The sequence below is a fragment of the Chiloscyllium plagiosum genome, unplaced genomic scaffold (genome assembly GCF_037043375.1).
Source record: "Chiloscyllium plagiosum isolate Xiang-an unplaced genomic scaffold, Cpla_swu_hap1 HiC_scaffold_1, whole genome shotgun sequence".
Taxonomy (NCBI): domain Eukaryota; kingdom Metazoa; phylum Chordata; class Chondrichthyes; order Orectolobiformes; family Hemiscylliidae; genus Chiloscyllium; species Chiloscyllium plagiosum.
Genome location: NW_028270139.1, coordinates 145,867,936 through 145,887,259, shown reverse-complemented (window position 1 = coordinate 145,887,259; position 19,324 = coordinate 145,867,936).

The following is a 19,324-nucleotide window of genomic DNA, read 5'->3' as shown; positions in this document are numbered from 1 at the left end:
TCCTCCAACTCTGATCTCTTGCACGTCCCCAATTTAGAACAAGTTCCATGAGCTGCTCAAGAGGGAGGGCCAGGGATTCAAGAAGCTCCAAGGACCTTAAAAATGTCGGGTATGTCTTTGTTGTGGAGGTTTTCTAATCCCATCTTGCCAGTAGAGGAAAAGAAGAGAGTGTGATGCAACATGGAGGCAAGTCTAACTCGATAGCATTCATTAATAATGATTCAATGTCAATTTTCTGTTCTCGCTCTCTCCATAGATGCTGGCAGACCAATTGAGTTTTTCCACACTGCATGGATCTCAAATGGCCACTTTACTATTCAGATAGCTAGAGAACATCACAACGTGTGACACTCTAGTATAAAAGGTTCCCAACTTACCTTTCATGCAAACAAACCATCAGTTGGATAGCTAGCCAGATAGCCAGTCAGTCAACTATGTATATGAGGTGATAGTATTATAAATATACATGTAACCCAGATTATGTATATAAATCTGAGAAATCATATTAATGTACATAGTTAGATAAATTTCAAGATACACAAGAACCCAAGTCCATTTGATATATTTTACATGGGCTAACATATAGGAAATGACAGCACCTTAATGTGGTGGTAAGTGTGCATGATGCAATGGAAAGAGCCAGCAATTAGTTGAAATTAGTCACAATGAATTGGTATTGAAGAAATGATAGCAGCGATGACAGTTGTGAAAAAATATTTTCCTAACAGTCTCCCATTGTCTGTCTTAGTTCAGAACTGAAGTTCACATCTAACAACGAAGACTGAATGTTACAACTGTATTGAATCATAGCATCCACAATGGAGGAACAGCTGTGAGTCCATTCTCTCCCTTATTAGAAAACAATGGAGCTGACTAATAAAAATAATGATAGTTTACAAGAAGCCCAGGATATCTACAATCGAGCGATGACATTTGAGAGTGAAGTATAGCCTAAAACACTAAAAAAAACACTGTTCTACATACCATTAAGGCAGGAAGGCTAATTTGGGTTGATTCCACCATTTTGTCTTCTTTATATTTGGCATGAAAACAGAAAATGCACAGTGACACTGCTCTGATACTTTTTCGGTTTTGAGGAATTATTTCTCTCTCCAGATGCTATGAGACTTGATTTTCTGCAGCACTGGCCATTTTTATTTATAATTTCCAACATCTTCAGTATCTTGCTTTTATTTTAGTGTTGATTCTATTGCCAAGTTAAATGCAGTGCAACATTATATCAGAAAGATAATTTCCAAGAGAGCACTGACTCTCTCATTGTATCATTCACTTTCAGGATAAACTTAAAATGGAATTGGATTCTGTGGTATAAACCGACATTGTACACAATGTTTAGCATCTGACTGAATAGTGCAGCTCCATCAGTTGTGTTTTGATGAAAGATCGTATTCTGTGTGTTTAAGATCTAAGGTGACTGAAAATTTCACTGAAAAGATGTCCTCACAGGTTTCCTAACTTGGAAGAGTCTAATCCCAAATTTTCAGGCATTTTTCCAAGCTTAATGTGATGATTTGTTAATAGACTATACATCTTTTTCTAGAGTCACAGGAACATTTTAGAACTCTTTTCGATAGAAACTGTTTCCACAGATTACCATTCAAATGGTCTATTAGCCAGGACACAGTCCAATAATATATGGACCATTTCATACAGAATCTACCAACTTGTCTCTCTAGCACAGATGATATTACTCCAAAACATCATTATCAGCAGATTTTGTGAGAACACTGAACAGGTACCTGAGTAAGAATGTTCATTCTGGTCATTTAAAGATAAACAAGGATTTCAAGGGGTAATTTTCAAAGGCAGACAAATTATTTTTCCAGAGTCGGAAAGTGTCGTGCTGGAAAAAGCACAGCAGGTCAGGTAGCATCCAAGGAGTAGAATGGTTGTCGGGTATAGGCCCTTCATCAGGAATGTGGAGGACAAGGGGAGCTGAGAGATAAATAGAGGGGTGGAGATGGGGCTGGAGGGAAGGTAGGTGGGATAGCGAGAGGGTAGATGCAGGTGGGAGGTGATTGTGATAAGTTGTGTGGAGGGATGGGTGGGAAGGAAGAAGGACAGGTAATTCAGGTCAAGAGGGTGGTGCTGAGTTTGGGGGTTGGGTCTGGGATAAAGTGGGTGGGTGGGGAGATTTGGAAACTAGTTAAGTCAATGCTGATGCCATGAGGTTTTAGAGCCCCAAGGCAGAAATAAGGCATTCTTTCTCCTGTTGGTAGGTGGCTTTGATTTGGTGGTGGAGAAAGGCGAGGGTTTGCATGTCCTTTCGGGGAATGTGACGGGGAGTTGAAGTGGTTGGCCACTGGGTATTGAGGTTGTTTGGAGAGTACGGACCAGAGATGTTCCCTGAACCATTCTGCAAGTTGGCGCTCGGTGTCCCTGATATAGAGGAGACCACATCGAGAGCAATGGATGCAGGAAATGAGGGGGGTAGGTGTGCAGGAAAATCTCTGCTGGATGTGAAATGATCCTTTAGGGCCTTGGAAAGAAGTGGGGAGGGGGGAGGTGTGGGGGCAGGTTTTATAGCTCATGCGGCACCTGGGGAAGGTACCAGGTGTAGACAGTAGGTTAGTGGGGAGCATAGACCTGACGAGTGAGCTGTGGAGTGAATGGTCTCTGCTGAACGCAGGTAGGGTGGGGAGAGAAATATATTTTTAGTGGGGGTCTGACTTGAAAATAGCAGAAGATAATGTGCTGTATCTGGAGATTGGTGGGGTGGAAGGTGAGGATCAGGGGGCTTTATCGTTGTTGTGGTTAGTGGCATGGAGTTTGAGGATGGAGGTGTGGAAAGTACAGGAGATGTGATGGAGGGCATTGTTGATCATGTGGGAGGGGAATTTACGGTCCTTGAAATAGGAGGCCATCTGAGCTGTCCTGGAGTGGAATTGTTCCTCCTGGAAGCACATTTGGTGGAGGCAGAGGAATTAGGAGTAAGAGATTGCAGTTTTACAGAAGGTGGGGGTGGAAGGAGATGCAGTTAAGAATGATTATTCCAGAAAATCTATATCAAGATATTCTTGAGCATGATTTATACATAAGTAATATGGATGCCGAAAAATACGCGAATCCATACATTGGACCAGCATCAATAAGAACATTGATCAGCTGATGAATTCATGCAAAAAATGCCAACTCCTCGACCTCAGCAATTAAGATAACCTGTCTCTCCATACAAAACTCCTTTTGAATTGTAGTGCAAGATCATATCTGACATTTTCTATGTACAAGATTAAGACTACTTTCTGGAGACAGATTCTTTCACCAAATTATCTTTTGTGAGACAAATAAATGAAATCATGAATACAGCAGTTGTAGACACCACTGACCATATTCAACATGTTTAATGTTTCTCAGCAAATTATGTCCAACAACTGTCTGAAATAGACTCATGCACACTGAAGACTGCAGAAAGACTACCTCTTCTCCCCACTAAGTGCAATCCAGTAGTCTCACAGCAAATTCATGATCATTAAATATAAAGCTATTTCCCAAGATTTGTGATAGCCATATTAAATCTATGTTCTATCTATGAAGGTAACAGTTTACTCTCACTGGGGTTCTGCACATGCTGATTGGCAGGCCAACACATTGACTTCTAGTTTGCGAAGTCACTGCTGTGCACAGACCTTAGAGGTTAAAGCAAAAGAGAAGCAAAATTAGAGGGGACGTAGTCAGCTTCTGTCATGTTGGAAGACAGATTTACAATGTTCTTCTCCTCTCACACACTTTTACCATCCAATCACATTGTTCAAAAAAAGGGAGAACTAGGTATGAATGCATGATCAATGAGCAGACAAAGTCCTAACTTGAGCTAAGGCATTATAGTTGTCATACATGAGGTCATGAAAATATACTATAATCCAGCCCACGCCATGCAATGTTAGCACTAACAATGACAAAATTGATTTCAAAAAGTGGAGTATGGGCTCTAGGTCTAATCTAATCACATCCTGCACAGACTTATTGCTAAATTTCTGAGACCCTTTTATAAGTATTTGGGTAGGAAACTTGAAAAGATCCATCTTAAAACAATTTAGTGGGGACCAGGGTTGGAGCTTGTTGACCTTATGATTTGTTAGTAGAAGCAACTCCTCCCCATCGTCTCTCCCCCATCTCATATGTAAAAGTCAGGGATTACTTTTCCTTTGAAAAGCACCGTGTATAGCCAAGAGGAGCCAGATTGTTCCTACTCTCTGAATGAGTTGCAATTGTATCTTTGTCCACATCTCTTCGTAACACATTGCATCGCCCTCTGCTGGTGTTTAGCTGAAAGTGTAACCAGCTTGGGCATCTGAGTTTGAGGCGAAGGTGAGGACTGCAGATGCTGGAGATTAGAGTCAAGAGTGTGGTGCTGGAAAAGCACAGCAGGTCAGGCAGCATCTGACGAGCAGGAAAATCGATGTTTCAGGCCAAAGCCCTTCATCAGCAATTGAGCACAGGCTGATCAACACGTCATACTTTGGCTCTGCCACTATTTTGAACTGGGAGGTGCCAACACTGAAATGGGGTAAAGGCCTATTTCCCAACAACCTGACAAATATGAAAGCTTATGGAAAAATGACAAAATGTTGCAAAAGGACTTGCTGTTAGAGATGTTAAAAATAAAATATTTTCTGAGATCTCTATCACAATGCAGCAAATAATCTTTAAACTCAGTATTCCACCTAAACATCATCATAAATATATAAGTCTTCATTGACACTTTGTGGAAATGACAGCTGCTCCTGGAAGTTGTTAAACTTGCATCAATGTATCCTCAGGGAGATAGAAAGAGAGAAGAGCAGATGTTTCTGTCAGTTCAGATTGAAGGTTTTGGATTCTTCTTCTGAGGTCACCAGTGGGTTTGTCCAAGTTCAGACGAGAATGTGGCTCCATTGGCAACCACAGTTCACATAGGAAAAGGGGAATTGACCTGGGAGCTACATTCGGTGTCTTTCTGGGATTGCATTAATGTATTGCAATGCTGGGAATACTGTAAAAGTTATGAGGGCTCATGAACCTCATGTGGCCCAAACTGCATGTGGATATTAACCACACAACAAGTTTCAGATTTTTCAAAAAGCACATGATAATTCATTTTGAAGAACTGAATCATCACCAGGGAAAACGTTCAACCTCTTGAGAAAATTTCAATTGAGTCCTCGTATTGCAGCGAAAAAGATCAGAATCTTGAATTTGATCAAAGCCTTGTATTAATGAGCTATGAGCAAGATCAGTTGAACTTGGAAAATGAACTGCAGTAATTTGCATCATGTTGTGTTTTGTTATTAAGTTTTAGATCTTTGGAACGTCTTAAGCTAATATTTCCATGCTCTACAAATATTTCTTACACAATATCAATAGACACACAAAAGGTAAGTAGTTATTTAGTAACAGTTTCAAAGTTTTCCATTTTCCTCCAATTGCATATTGCATAACTAGTGTGCAGTTCAGCAAATAATTAGGAATGAAAATGGAATTTTGACATTTATTGCAGAAGAAAAACAGTATAAAAGTGGGGAAGTGTTACTGCAACTGGACAAGGCATTAGTGAGACCACATCTGGATTATTACATACAATTTTGGTCCCCTCAATTGTGGAGGATGTAATTGCATTATAGGTGGTTCAAAGGAGGTTCACTAGGTTAATTCCAGAAATGAGTGTTTAGTCTTATGAAGAAAGATTGAGCACCTTAGGCTTACACTCTCTAGACTTTAGAAAAATGAGAGGAGATCCAATTGAGGTTCATAAGATGCAAAAGGTGATTGACAAAGTAGAAATAGAGAGGATGTTTCCTCATCTGGCACAATCTAGAACAAGAGATTGTTGTTTTAGGAGAAGGGGTACCAGTGATGAGGAGAAATTACTCCTCTCAAAAGTTTGTGAATTTGTGGATTACTACATCAGGGCATGATAGATGCTGGGACATCAAGTGGATTTAAGGAGGATATCAATAGGTTCTTCATTAGTAATGGGTTGAAGAGTTATGGAGACTGGGCAGGAAAGAAAAGTTAAGGCTAAGATCAGCCATGATTGTATCAAATGATAGAACAGGCTCAGGGGCTAAATTGCCTACTCCTCCAAGATCTTAGGTTTTTATATTCCTATTTAGAAAAAAAGAGCTTACATTTATATAATACCTTTCATATCTTCAGGCATGTAATGTGCTTCACAACCAATGAAACACTTTTGAAGTGCAGTCATAACCCCCCCACACACGCACACACATATAAGTTTGTGGGGTGAATCTGAACTTGCAGAATTACATTTTACTTTGCTCAAAAACTGCATGAATCCATGTAAGATTCTGTAAACTCGTTTTTTTAGATTAGAATTAGTCTGACCATTGTGGCAAAGACAGTGTCACACAGGGATGCTCACACCTTCAATACATTATCTGGGCCAACATGACACCAATTGTTAAAGTTCACTTGAGAATGTGACTTTTAAAAAAGTGTTGCGATTTACATATGAAAGAACTGAAACCAACATGGTCATTCTAAGACATGAGAGACTTAACAATCCAGGTCTTTTTCAACATATAATTTCAGTTACATCACACTGTAAACTTTTGCTATAAATTCTGTGTCTTACAATATTATACTCCACAACCACCTGATGAAGGAGCAGTGCTCCGAAAGCTTGTGCTTCCAAATAAACCTGTTTGTCAAGAACTAAAAACTAATGCAGCTAAACCTCTCACCCATCAGTGACAGATTTTTGTCTCACCATTCAACATTTGGTTGGAAAATGAGAATCTTTGCTCTTGACAGTGGCCTGAGGACAGCATAGAAACAGACCCTTCAACCTATCATGTCTATGCCAACCAACAAGCATCAAACTACACAAATTGCATTTACCTGCACTTGGTGCATAGTCTACTATGCCCTGGCATTTTACATGTTCGTCCAAGTGTTTTTCAAATGTTGTGAGGGTACCTGTCTCCACTGCACTCTCAGGCATCAGTTTCCATATTTCTGTGACCTTCTGGGTGAAATTGCTTTTCTCAGATCTCCTTTAAACCACTTACTCCTCACCTTAAATGTTTTTGCCATCTGGTCTTCGACATGTCTGTCATGTGGAAAAATCAATTTCCTCTATCTATGACTCTCATAATTTGGTGTACCTCAATCAGATTCATCCGCAGCCTTCTCTGCTCCAAGGAAAACAAACTTAGCCTATGTCATCATTTCTATCCAGTGGATGGGAGAATGAAAAGCTGCAGGTAAGTTAGATGAAATGAATTTGCGAGTTGTTAATGCAAGCAAATTGATGCAAATAGGCCTCTCACCACTGACTAGCAAGATTCTCAATTCACCACCAGAAAATGCTCTCAAAATTAAAGATCTTCCTTACTACCGATCTCACCTTGTTTTCTAAACTTTCTCACCAATGCCCATGTCATTCAGGGCTGGGAAGATCCTGCCCTATGTTTCTATGATTTACTGGTAAAGGAAATCATATTGTGTGGGAGGAGGCATGTGAGGAACATAAACACTGGAATAGGTGAAATGACTTTAACTCTTATACAAATCTACATAATATATTCAATGCTGTCCTTGTCAAATCCTGGGAATGGATTTTTAAAAATAACTACACATGTTTATGCTATCTCCCTCTGCACTTGCACACAACCCTTGAAACAACATCACTGGACAGTTGAGGGGCAGGCATGTGCTATGTATATCCAAAATATTACTTCTCATCAGAAGTGATAACTTGATGGGCAGCACGGTGGCACAGCAGTTAGCACTGCTGCCTCACAGAGCCAGAGACCTGGGTTCAATTCCTGCCTCAGGCGACTGTCTGTGTGGAGTTTGCACATTCTCCCCGCGTCTGCGTGGGTTTCCTCTGGGTGCTCTGGTTTCCTCCCACAGTCCAAAAATGTGCAGGTTAGGTGAATTGGCCATGCTAAATTGCCCATAGTGTTAGGTGTAGGGGTAAATGTAGAGGAATGGGTCTGGGTGGGTTGCTCTTCAGAGGGTCGGTGTGGACTTGTTGGGCTGAAGGGCCTGTTTCCACACTGTAAGTAATCTGAATGAGAAGAATTAGCATCTTGCATTAATATAGTGTAACCCTAAAGCATGTTTTTGACTCACCACTGAGCATGACTGATCTTTGAAACATGGCTATGCCTCATCTAGTATGATTTTGAGAGGATGATTTTCCTCTTGTAACTCAGAGAAAAGCAGAACATATTCCAACTGTTAGTAAGAAATAAGTGTCAAGTGTTCCCATGGAGTGAAAGCACCATGGGAGTAATATTATATGTGCCAGGTCTGTTTACCATTGATGTGGTTTATATTGTTTTCCCTTCTGTGTGCTTTATAATCCACAAGAGCTTAACAAATGTCTGTTGACAGATTGTTTCTTTTGCAATGCCTTTTCCATATGCTATGAACCAAATGAATTTCCAAATATGGACTAGTGTTTATTTAATATTTTTCTGTAAAGCAAATCCAGGAAATACATTCATTCATCTGATAGATCCAGACCTTTTGAAAAAACAATGCAAAAAAATATATATCACAGGTATATGGCATTTCACTTTGTCTTTTCTTAGCTGTTAAACTCCTCATTGATGCATGACAGGCAAAATTATTATCCTGTGAATTTAATTACTACTGCACAACAAATCCAATAGTTGATTCTCACCATTCTTGGAAAACATTTTCTAAACTGACTACTGTGAGATTAGTTGAAAGTCATAAATCTTGATTTTTCTCATCTTTTTACATAGAAGAAAAATCTTATTCTCACAGAAACATGAGGTGAAGGCCTAGGACTGAGATTTAAGTTGCCATGTAAACTTATTAAGTGATTTTCTGTTCATATGATTCTTGTAAGAAAAAAAACCACCTGTTTGGTGAGGAACTTCCTGCAAGAAAAGTGAATTATTTGATGACTGTTGAATACTTTTCCTTCTGGCTTGTTGTGGTGACATTAGTAATACTCCAAGGGGAAAGACAATCTAAGGGGATTATTTCTGCTCCAAAACAAAACAGTTCCCAGCTTGGATTTCTGGATTTTGCATTTCCAGAGTATAGGAATACTTGGGTCCTGCAAAGATGATTTTGGCCCATCTGCCTGGCCCTTGAGGTCAGGAACAGAATGTATTTTAACTCTCCAAGGGCTCACCAGGTTGGCAAGAGATGACAGGCTGTCAGAGGTTGGCTTAAACCTTCCTAGAAATCTGGAAGAAGAGATTGGGCATTCATAGCAGGGATCAGAAGGGGACATAACTAAAATATTATGATGGGAAATGTCCTCCTTGACCCTTCATATTCCCCATAGTTGAGTAAACCTTGCACAGTCCCCCTTTTGAAATGAAGTTGTTTGCTTTAATTGGAGTGGTCTCCACAGGGTAGATAGACTACAGAAACTGACCATTTGACCCAACTGATATACAGCAAGTGATTTCCAATGTCTTTCTATTCCTGTTTTCCTTATGTATTTATCCAGTTTGCCCTGAAATGCATCTATACTCTATTGGTTCAACTTCTCCACGAGGCACAGACAATTCACATTCTAACCACTCTTTGGATAAAAACATTTTCCTGAACTCTCCTGTGGTTTTATTAGTGACTTAACCTGGACAAGTAGAAATATTGTCTCAATTTTTTGCCCTGTCATCACATTCATTGTCTTCAGGAACTTTATGAAATAATCCCTCAGCCTTTTCCTGAGTGACAAGAATATCGACCTATTACATATTTCCAGATACTTCTACCCTCTCAATTGTCACTCTATCTAAATCCTGAAAGACCCCCAGGCTCCAACTGTAAAATGACTATTTACCGCATTACTTTAAAACAAATACCTGTTTTTCTAGTGCTAAATGACCAAGTTAAAATCAGATAGAAACTTGGTATTGCAAGGCAGACATACGTTCAGGTATTTACATGACTGCATAAAGCGTAAAAGCAACATTTGAACATCTCAGAATAATTTTTTAAATGCTGGGATTAAACTGCAGCAGAATTCCTATTGTGTGGAAGCAGACCATTCAGTCCATCAAGTCCACACCAACCCTCCAAAGAGCATCTCACCCAGACTCATCCCATCCCCTTATTCCTGCGTTTCCTATGGCTCATCCATCTCACCTGCACATCCCTGGATACTATGGGCAATTTAGCATGGCCAATCCACCTAGACTGCACATCTTTGGACTGTGGGAGGAAACTGGAGCACACAGACACAGGGAGAATGTACAACCTCCACATATCGAACCCAGGACCTAGGCGTACTTAGAATCTTAACAGTGTGGAAGTCGGCCCTTCGGCCCAGCACATCCATACCGACTCTCCACGGAGTAACCCTCCCAAATCTATTCCCCTCCCCTATTGCTCTACATTTACCCTGACTAATAGACCTAACCTACATATCCATGAACACTATGGCAAATTTACCATGGTCAATTCACCTAAGCTGCAAATTGTTGGCTTGTGGGAGAAAACTGAAGCACCTGGTGGAAACCCATGCAGACACAGGGAGAATGTGTAAACTCCACGCAGACAGTCACCTGAGGCTGGAATCGAACCCAGGTTCCTGGTTCTGTGAGGCAGCTGTGTTAACTCCTGAGCCACCCCGCTGCATTGTGAGGCAGTTGCTAACCACTGAGTCACCGCGTCGCCCAATCAGCATTTGATCCTTTTAGAAACATACATTATGAATGTAACATCAATTGCTATATCAAAACTTCTGTTCTATTTGGTGTAAATAATATGACTGACTGTGCCGATAGTAACTATGAGTATTATAATGCCAAACACCAATGAGCTCCATTTTATTGCTGTGTGAGAATTCTTCTCCGAAACCTTTTGGCTTATTACCGCTTGACCTCCACAGGTTCATATTGTTACTGGGGTATGAAACACAGCATAATACTTAGACAACAGAGCACCATGATTACGTTTAATACAGCTCTAGCATCCCCAAAGCACTTTCCAAAACATTGTGCATAACTGTATCAATAACTTCTACTTATTTCAAAGACATGTTTTCATATAATACCTTTTGTATATTTGCTGTATCTCTTCCTGAGATACTGTAGAGAGGTGAAAATGATATATAATGTTTCATCAGCGTAGTACCAGAGGCAGGGACCAATTACGTGGAGAGTTTGGAGAAACTACAGTCAATATACCTTCAGCAGAAAAGGTTACAAAGAAATTCAAGAGCAGAGTTCCAAATGGTGAGAGGTTTTCATTGACTAGATCAGGGATAACTGGCAGGAGGGTCAGCAGCTACAGCATGCAGATTTCGAGGTTTAACAACAAGAACCAAGATAACAGAAGGAGAAATATTTTTGCACCACATTGCTATGATCTGGAATGTGTTGCCTGATTTTAAGCAGATTCAGTGGTGACTTCCAAAAGAGAATTTGATAAATATTTGTGAAGCAGAGGTTTACAAGGTTATGGTGAAGAACGGAATGGAGAAGCTAACTGCATAGCTCTACAAAAGTACTTACAAGCAGCTTTAAGCTTTGTGGATGTCACACACACACAGAAATCAGCATCAGCACGTGGATCACAGCATTGCCTCCTGGTTCTGAAGTCACTGCCACACACAGGCCTTGGAGGTCCCCGAAGATGGAAAGAAAATTAGACAGAACACAGTCTACATAACCTTATTCTATCTTGTGTGATTCCAAGGAGATTGATTTGAAGGAAGGTTTTAAAGGAAAAGGTAACAATAGAGAAATGAAGGGTTTTAGAACATAAATTCCAGAATATGAAGTTCTATAGCTGAAGGCAGGGTGAAGGATGGGATGTTCACAAGAAACTACTTGAAAAGTAGTAAACTGAGGATCATTGAAGTGGAGGAGTGATAGGGAAGGGTGAAAATGCAGAGACTTCAACAGGGCAGTCAGAAATTTCAATTCCTGGTTTTGCAAAATCAGGAAGCAGCACAGGTGAGTATGATTCCATATGGACTCTTCTGTGTGGGGCAAGCACGTTATTTGGGGATTCACCAGATCACTCCCTTCCATTAAAGTTGGCTTCAATTAGTCTCATACAGTTTCTGGGAAGTGTCTTGACGCATTTCTCAATTTTAAACCTTCGCCCTTTGTATGCTGATGTGCTCATCTAACTATTTTAGGTCTCTGATCTTCAAGTCTTCATGAAATTCAGAGCCATTTTGATTCTACAATAAAGCAAATAATTGTGGATGCTGGAGATCTAAAATGAAAACTGAAACTGCTGGTGAAATTCAACAGGTCGGGCAGCATCTGTAGGGCGAAAGCAGAGTTAATGTTTTAGGACCAGTTGACTATCCATCAGATCTTGATGAATGTGATGAAGAACCACCAATCTGATGAAGAGTCATCAGACTCAAAACATTAACTCTGCTTTCTCCCCACAATCCTCGTAGGCCTGATAGGAATTCATCGAATTTATGAACTGCAATTTGGCAAGGACAGCTTACTCGCAAAGTGGAATGGAAGGTCAGGCCACTGAAACACCAGCAGTGATACTCAGGTAACTGATTAAAGGAGCTGGGAACAGGAACGACTGGAAAGGCAATTTTGATTTGGAAGAAAAGCAATCAGGAAGCCAACAAGTAGAAGCTGATGGGTTTGATAGATAATGGCTAAGGGGAAGGGAGCATTGGTAGTTTAAAATATTTGTGGATAGTGACCCAGTTCCAATCCTTGAAAATAGGAACCAGTTTTGTCAGTTTCTCCTCAATCGTCTTAGTGTTTTTCAGCATGAGAACAGGTTTCCACGTGGTGACATTTTCAGGGTATTGGGAAGATACATGTAACTAGCAAGCAGAACATGGTGCTAATTGGGCAATTAAACGATGTTGAGACAGTCATTATTGAAAAAATGGGAAGGTAAAAATTCTTCCTGGAAATGTCTGAAGGAGGGCAAAAGATGAGTGAAGACGCATACCTCTTGCAATTAACTAATAGAACAAAGTTTCAGTAATACTGCTAGCAGGCTCTTATCATTCAATTCTACAGCAGGCAAGTGAAGGAATGGCAATCTGTTCCATCAAACAATCTGGGATGCAGAGACACTTTTCATACAGATACTTACAGTCAAGTTGACGGAAGATACATTTTATACAATACCTAATGGATCTTGCACAACTCAAATCATTGCATAGATTTAACAAACTGAATGAAGTGAAATAATTATTGTAAGTAAAAACAGCTCAACCCTGTGTAACCTCAGAACGCTGTTTATTTAAGAACGTTTCAGTTTTCACATTCTGTGATGTTTGAAGAAAGTTAATCAACTAGAGATGAAATAGAATAAACAAAATGTCCATATGGAGCTAAATACATCAGCTCTTTTTGGCTTTGTAGTCTGTCTCAGTTTATGAAACCGACATTTTTACAGATTTATCTGATCATCCAACCAATGTTAAAATGTGAACATAAGTGAAGTAATTTTAGGTGCAAGTCCAACTTTCCCTATAAGTGACAATACAAGTGGATAAGGTAGTAAAGAAGGCATACACAGAACATAGAAATGTACAGCATAGAACAGGCCCTTTGGTTCACGATATTGTGCCGAGGATTAATCTTCATGTGAAATAAAATAACTTAACCTGTGCACCCCTCAACTCACTGCTATCTATGTGCATGCCCAGCCGTCGTTTAAATGTCCCTAATAATTCTGCTTCCACCACCACCGCTGGCAACGCATTCCATGCATTCACAACTCTCTGTGGAAAGAACCTACCTCTGATGTCTCTTCTATACCTTTCTCCTAATATCTTAAAACTATGGCCCCTCGTACCCATCAATCCTGCCCTGGGGAAAAGTCTCTGGCTATTGACTCTATCCATGCCTCTCATGCTTGCCTTCATTAGACAGGTCACTGAGTATAAAAGTTGGCAATTCATGTTGCAGCTGTATAAAACTTTAGCTGGGCCACATTTGGAGTATTGTGTGCAGTTCCTGTGTCTCCACATGACATGAAGAATGTGGAGGCTTTGGAGACAGTGCAAAAGTGGTTTACCAGGACATTGCCTGGGTTGGAGTGTACTAGCTACAATGGACTTGGGATTATATTTGGCAAAAGTGAGGACTGCAGATGCTGGAAACCAGAGTTTAGATCAGAGTGGTGCTGGAAAAGGGAGGAGTGGATAGGTGGAACACTGCCTCAGAATATTTCAACACCAGGGCATCAATGTGGACTTCACCAGTTTCCTCATTTCCCCTCCCCCCCTCTTACATCAGTTCCAACCTTCCAGCTCAGCGCTGTCCTCATGACCTGTCCTACCTGCCAATCTCCGTTCCCACCTATCCACTCCACCCTCCCCTCTGACCTATCACCTCCATCCCCACCCCCATTCACCTATTGTACTCTTTTCTACCTTCTCCCCAGCACACCCTGCACTGCCCCCCCCCCCGCCCCCCATTTATCTCCCCACCCAGCAGGCTCCCTGCCTCTATTCCTGATGAAAGGCCTTTGCCCGAAACGTTGATTTTCCTGCTCCTCAGATGCTGCCTGAGCTGCTGTACTTTTCCAGCACCACTCTGAACTAAACCTTGGGATTATATTTGCTGGAGCATTGGAAGCTGAGAGACGACCCAATCAAAGTATATAAAATTTTGAGAGGCATGGAGTTTAAAGGAGATGTATGAGCGATGCAATTGTTTTTGCAGCGAGTGGTAGGTGCCTGGAACATGCTGCCACTGGAAGTGAGAGAAGCAGATATGATATCAATATTTAAAAGTCTTTAGACAGACACATGGACAACAGGGAATAGAGGGATATGTACCACGTGAAGACAAATGGGATTAGTTGAGAATGGCATCGTGGATGGCGCAGACATGATGGGCTGAGGGACCTGTTCCTCACACTACTATTCAGTGTTAATTTTCCATAAACCCTGAAGATAATGCCCCTTTGAAGTTTGACTATTTAACGTTATCACTTTATTCATTTTACCCTCTCAAGATCAGGTTAAATACAGATCAATGCCTTCCATCTCTCTTACTGCAGTCAAATATCTTATGGACCTCAATTATAATTAAAAAGTCTCTCCAAAAGAGACTGAATTGAGGCATTCAAGAAGGAATTGGATGATTTGCTTGAACAAAAGAAAGCGTGAGATGAATTTGAGAGCTGACAGAGGCATAATGGGCCAAAACTTTCCATGCCAGAACAATTCTGTAATCCTATTTGCTTTATTAGCAAGGCCAGAATATTTTGACCATTCGAGCTGGCCTTGGAAAGGTGGTGGTGATTTGCTTTTTCCTTTATACACAGAATACTTTCACAGGTTTTTGAACCTGCGTCAATGAAGGAATGCCCCAATTCAGGAGGTGTGTGATTTAACGGGCATTGTAACTTCTTGACAAGTTACTGCCTCTTGTAGGCAGTAAACCCAATCCATTACCACCTGCTGTAAACCTTTCTAGTAGAAAGTGAGGACTGCAGATGCTGGAGATCACCCCTCCCCATTTATCTCTCAGCCCCCCTGGCTCACAAGCCTCACTCCTGATGAAGGTCTTATGCCCGAAACACTGATTCTCCTGATCCTTGGATGCTGCCTGGCTTGCTGTGCTTTTCCAGCACCACACTCTCAACTCTGATCTCCAGCATCTGTAGTGCTCACTTTCTCCAAGTTGGTTTCAATCCTACTGTGAAGCTTCTTCCAAGAATGCCTACCTTGAAGAGGTTCTCCTCCTCTCTCTATAAGGATCTCAGTGAGACCCCCAGCTCCACCCCTTCCCATTTATTTCTCAGCGCCACCCCTCCCAGCCCACAAGCTTCAAACCTTTCTTGTGACTGAATTGGCTTCTCTGTCACAATGGCTTGGGCAGCATCAACCTCAAAGTAAAGAGATTTTAACACTCCCTCTATGTATGAATATATACATGTATATGCCTATTCAGACCTACTCGTCCTCTTATGACATTTTTACTATTGTTGTGTCTGTAGAAGACTTTTGGATTCCCATTTACTTTGGCTGCCAATGTTCCTTTCATAATCCCTCTTTCCTTCTCTGATTTGTTTTTTTCACTTTCCTTCTGAACCTTCTGTATTTCTCTTGGCTGTCAATGTATTTTCTGCCTGACACCTGTTATAAAGCCTTTTCATCTTTAACTTAATTACTATCTCCTTTTTCATCCAGGAAGCTCTGGATTTGTTACCATGTCTTTCCCTTTTGAGGGAATATCCCTTGAATATGCCCAAACCATCTGTTCTTTGAAGGTAGCATATTACTCAGCTATTGTTTTTCCTGCCAACCTTTGGTTCCAGCTAATCTGCCCCAACTCCTTTCTTGCCTCATTTAAATCAGCTCTCCACAAAGTGATTATTCTTATCCTGGATTAACCATTGTTAATCTCCGCCATCATCTGAAATGTCACTGATACAATGGTCACTACATCCTAAATGTTCCCCCACTATACTTGGCCCACCTCCTTCCTAAGAACCAACTCAAGTAATGCCTCCTTTCTTTTTGGACTCGACACATCTTGCTGCAGGAAATTCTCCAAAAACACAATCTAGGAACACTTGTCCCTCTCTGCCTTTTCCACCATTCCAGTTTATATTTTGGTTATAAGATCTGCCATTATAACTGCTGTATAGTATGTTCAGCTCTGTAATTTCTTTGCAATTTGTTACTTTACATCTTCTTTACTAATCTTCTTTACTTCCAAGCAATGTAATTTTTGTTCCTTACCTCTAGCCAAATTGATTCTGTTCTTGAACTCTCCGGGACATCCTTTTCTCCAGTACTGCAATACACCTAATCAAAAATGTTACTCCTCCTCCTTTATCTCTTTTTCTATCTTTTCTGTACACCTTATAATCAGGAATGTTACCTCCCAATTTTATTAACAACCTTTTGTAGCCCCAAATTAGACTTTGTTGTTTTCTCTCCAATCCAACTCTATCTATTAATTTTCTATTCTCTATTTTAGTACTAGCTGACTATCTTCACATTTTGTACACTGTAGTACTTGTTATATTCTGACCTCTTTCCCACACCCTTTCTGACTAAGTTTAAACCTTACCCAAAAGCACTAGTGAATTATCCCACAAGGAAAAATTAGTTCTGACTCTGTTCAGGTGTAACCACACAGGTGTCATCTCCCCAGAACCAGTTCTAGATTTCCAGAAACCTAAAACTATGTTTCCTGCAGCATTTCCTCCATCATGCATTCATTTTTCCCTTCCACTTGCACATGGGACTGCAGTAATCTTGCGATCACTACTTTGGAGATCTTGGAATTCTGTCTTGCAAGAGTTCAACAGTAAGTTGAGTTCAAGTAAGCTTGTTCAATTGGTGACACTTCCTGCACAAAGACTCATCTAGGTGTCCCCAACTCTCCACAGAATGGGCATTTGGCTTAGCTGAGATCCCTTGCCATACCTTAAGCTCAGTTCAAATTTAATTTACTTTTTTTCCTTTCACATTATTTTTGTACTATTCACTAGAAACTGGAGATTAATAGAAAGAAAAAATTCTCCAATCTTTCCATAAATTAGTTCCCTTCCTTGTGCCAATAATTTTTTTCTTTCTCTTTGCTAATTTGAAATGTTCGTGTTTCAAAATTATTGCTGGTCAAATGGGGTATGAGCAGCAGCTGCCCAGCAATCAATAAATTCCTGACTTTCCTGAGATATCATTGTTATTGTGTTTTTCTGTTGCCAAATCATATCTTCCTCTGTTCCTGATTGGGGGTAAGTGTTGTCTGTCTCTCTCATTAGAATGTATTTATGCCATTTCTTGTTCCGTGTTTTACTCACAGGTCCCCCTATCTGTCCCTGTTCCTGAAAATGAATGCTGACTCTTCTTTTATCATCAATGGATTAATGTTCTGGAATTCCATACCCAGCGCCATTTGGAAAATATTTCACTACCAATTTAGAGAAACTATGATGGGCTTTGTCTACACTTCTAAAAAGGAGTAGTAATAAAAAGGATCCCATTTAATTCAGGAACTTGATGTTTAATATTCTGATTGAAAATGCTTGGGGCTTTTTTAGCTCCGTATCAAATTCTCATTTGTCATGTCTAAAATGGAACAAAATGACATCAATGGCTAACATGACATCCATGTCTGAGCTCTAATAATCTGGATTACTTTGTTATGATTAGAAATGGTGAAAGTTGATCTTTAATCATGAATGATTGCAATAAAAGGGGGAAGGGATTGTGGCATAATGACATGGTTACTTGACAAGTAATCAAGATGAAGACATGGGTTCGAAACCCAGTGCTGCAGTTGTTAGAATTTGTTTACAATGAAATCTGGAATAAAAAGGTGGCCTAAAGATGACCACGTAACCATTGTGAATTTTCTTAAATAAGAATCCATCTGATTCTCAAATGCTCTTTAGGGAAGGGAAATCTGCCTTTATACCTGATCTGTCCTACATGTGACTCCATACCCACAGCAATGTGTTATATTATGGGCTATTATAGATAGGCAATAAATGCTCCCTTAGTCAGCAATGCCAACATCCTGTGAATGAATTAAAAATAAATCCACTTGCTTGATGGTCATCGATGGAACACTCCAGATACCTCACTCATATGCCTGATTTACAAAATGTGGAAGTTTCAGCATTTTGTAATTTTTAACTAGATAATACTACTCTTTTTAGACCACTGCTGCATATTTCGCCTGGTAGTCTAATCCTCCATAATGCCACCCATGTTGTGCCAGCTGAGTCCCATGGTGAACTTCAGTGTAAACATTATGCTCATGTTTATGCTATTTTTGGCCTTTAGACATTCTCAAAACATCACGTTTAAATGGTCACCATGCATTTGCAGTTCAGGCTAGGTTGTTTGCTGGAATCACAGTGAGCCCTCTGAAAAATAATAACTGCAATCTGGAACAGTTCCAGAAGCTAATGCTTATCTTTTGTATTTTTATTTACTTGCAGTTGGGTAGGTTTGCAAATCTGAGTTAAACAAATCCATATTTCACATGTTTGTACATTTGAGGGGTCTCTGAAAGGCACTTGCTCCCAATTTTCCACCATGAATGTTTGGCGAACAAGGTTCTCGATTGTCAGTGGGAATTCAAACATTACTCCAGAGCATTCAAAACTTTAAATCAAGGTAATGAATAGGGACAGTCAAAACTTGCAGTGTGCCACATATTTTTCATCAATGCTTTCACCACCCTGAAGGTCTTGTGGGATGTTCCTATTGTTGCTTTTTTCTTATCTTTAAAAACCCAAATGAAGTTTAATAACATGTAAGTAGCTGCTACACATTTGTAGTCCAAAGGTTATCTGCTGAAGTAGTAAAGGCAAACATACGTTTAGTTACAGCCACTCGAAAAAACAATAACTGAGTCCATGAGATTATTTTTAGTACTTTTACTCA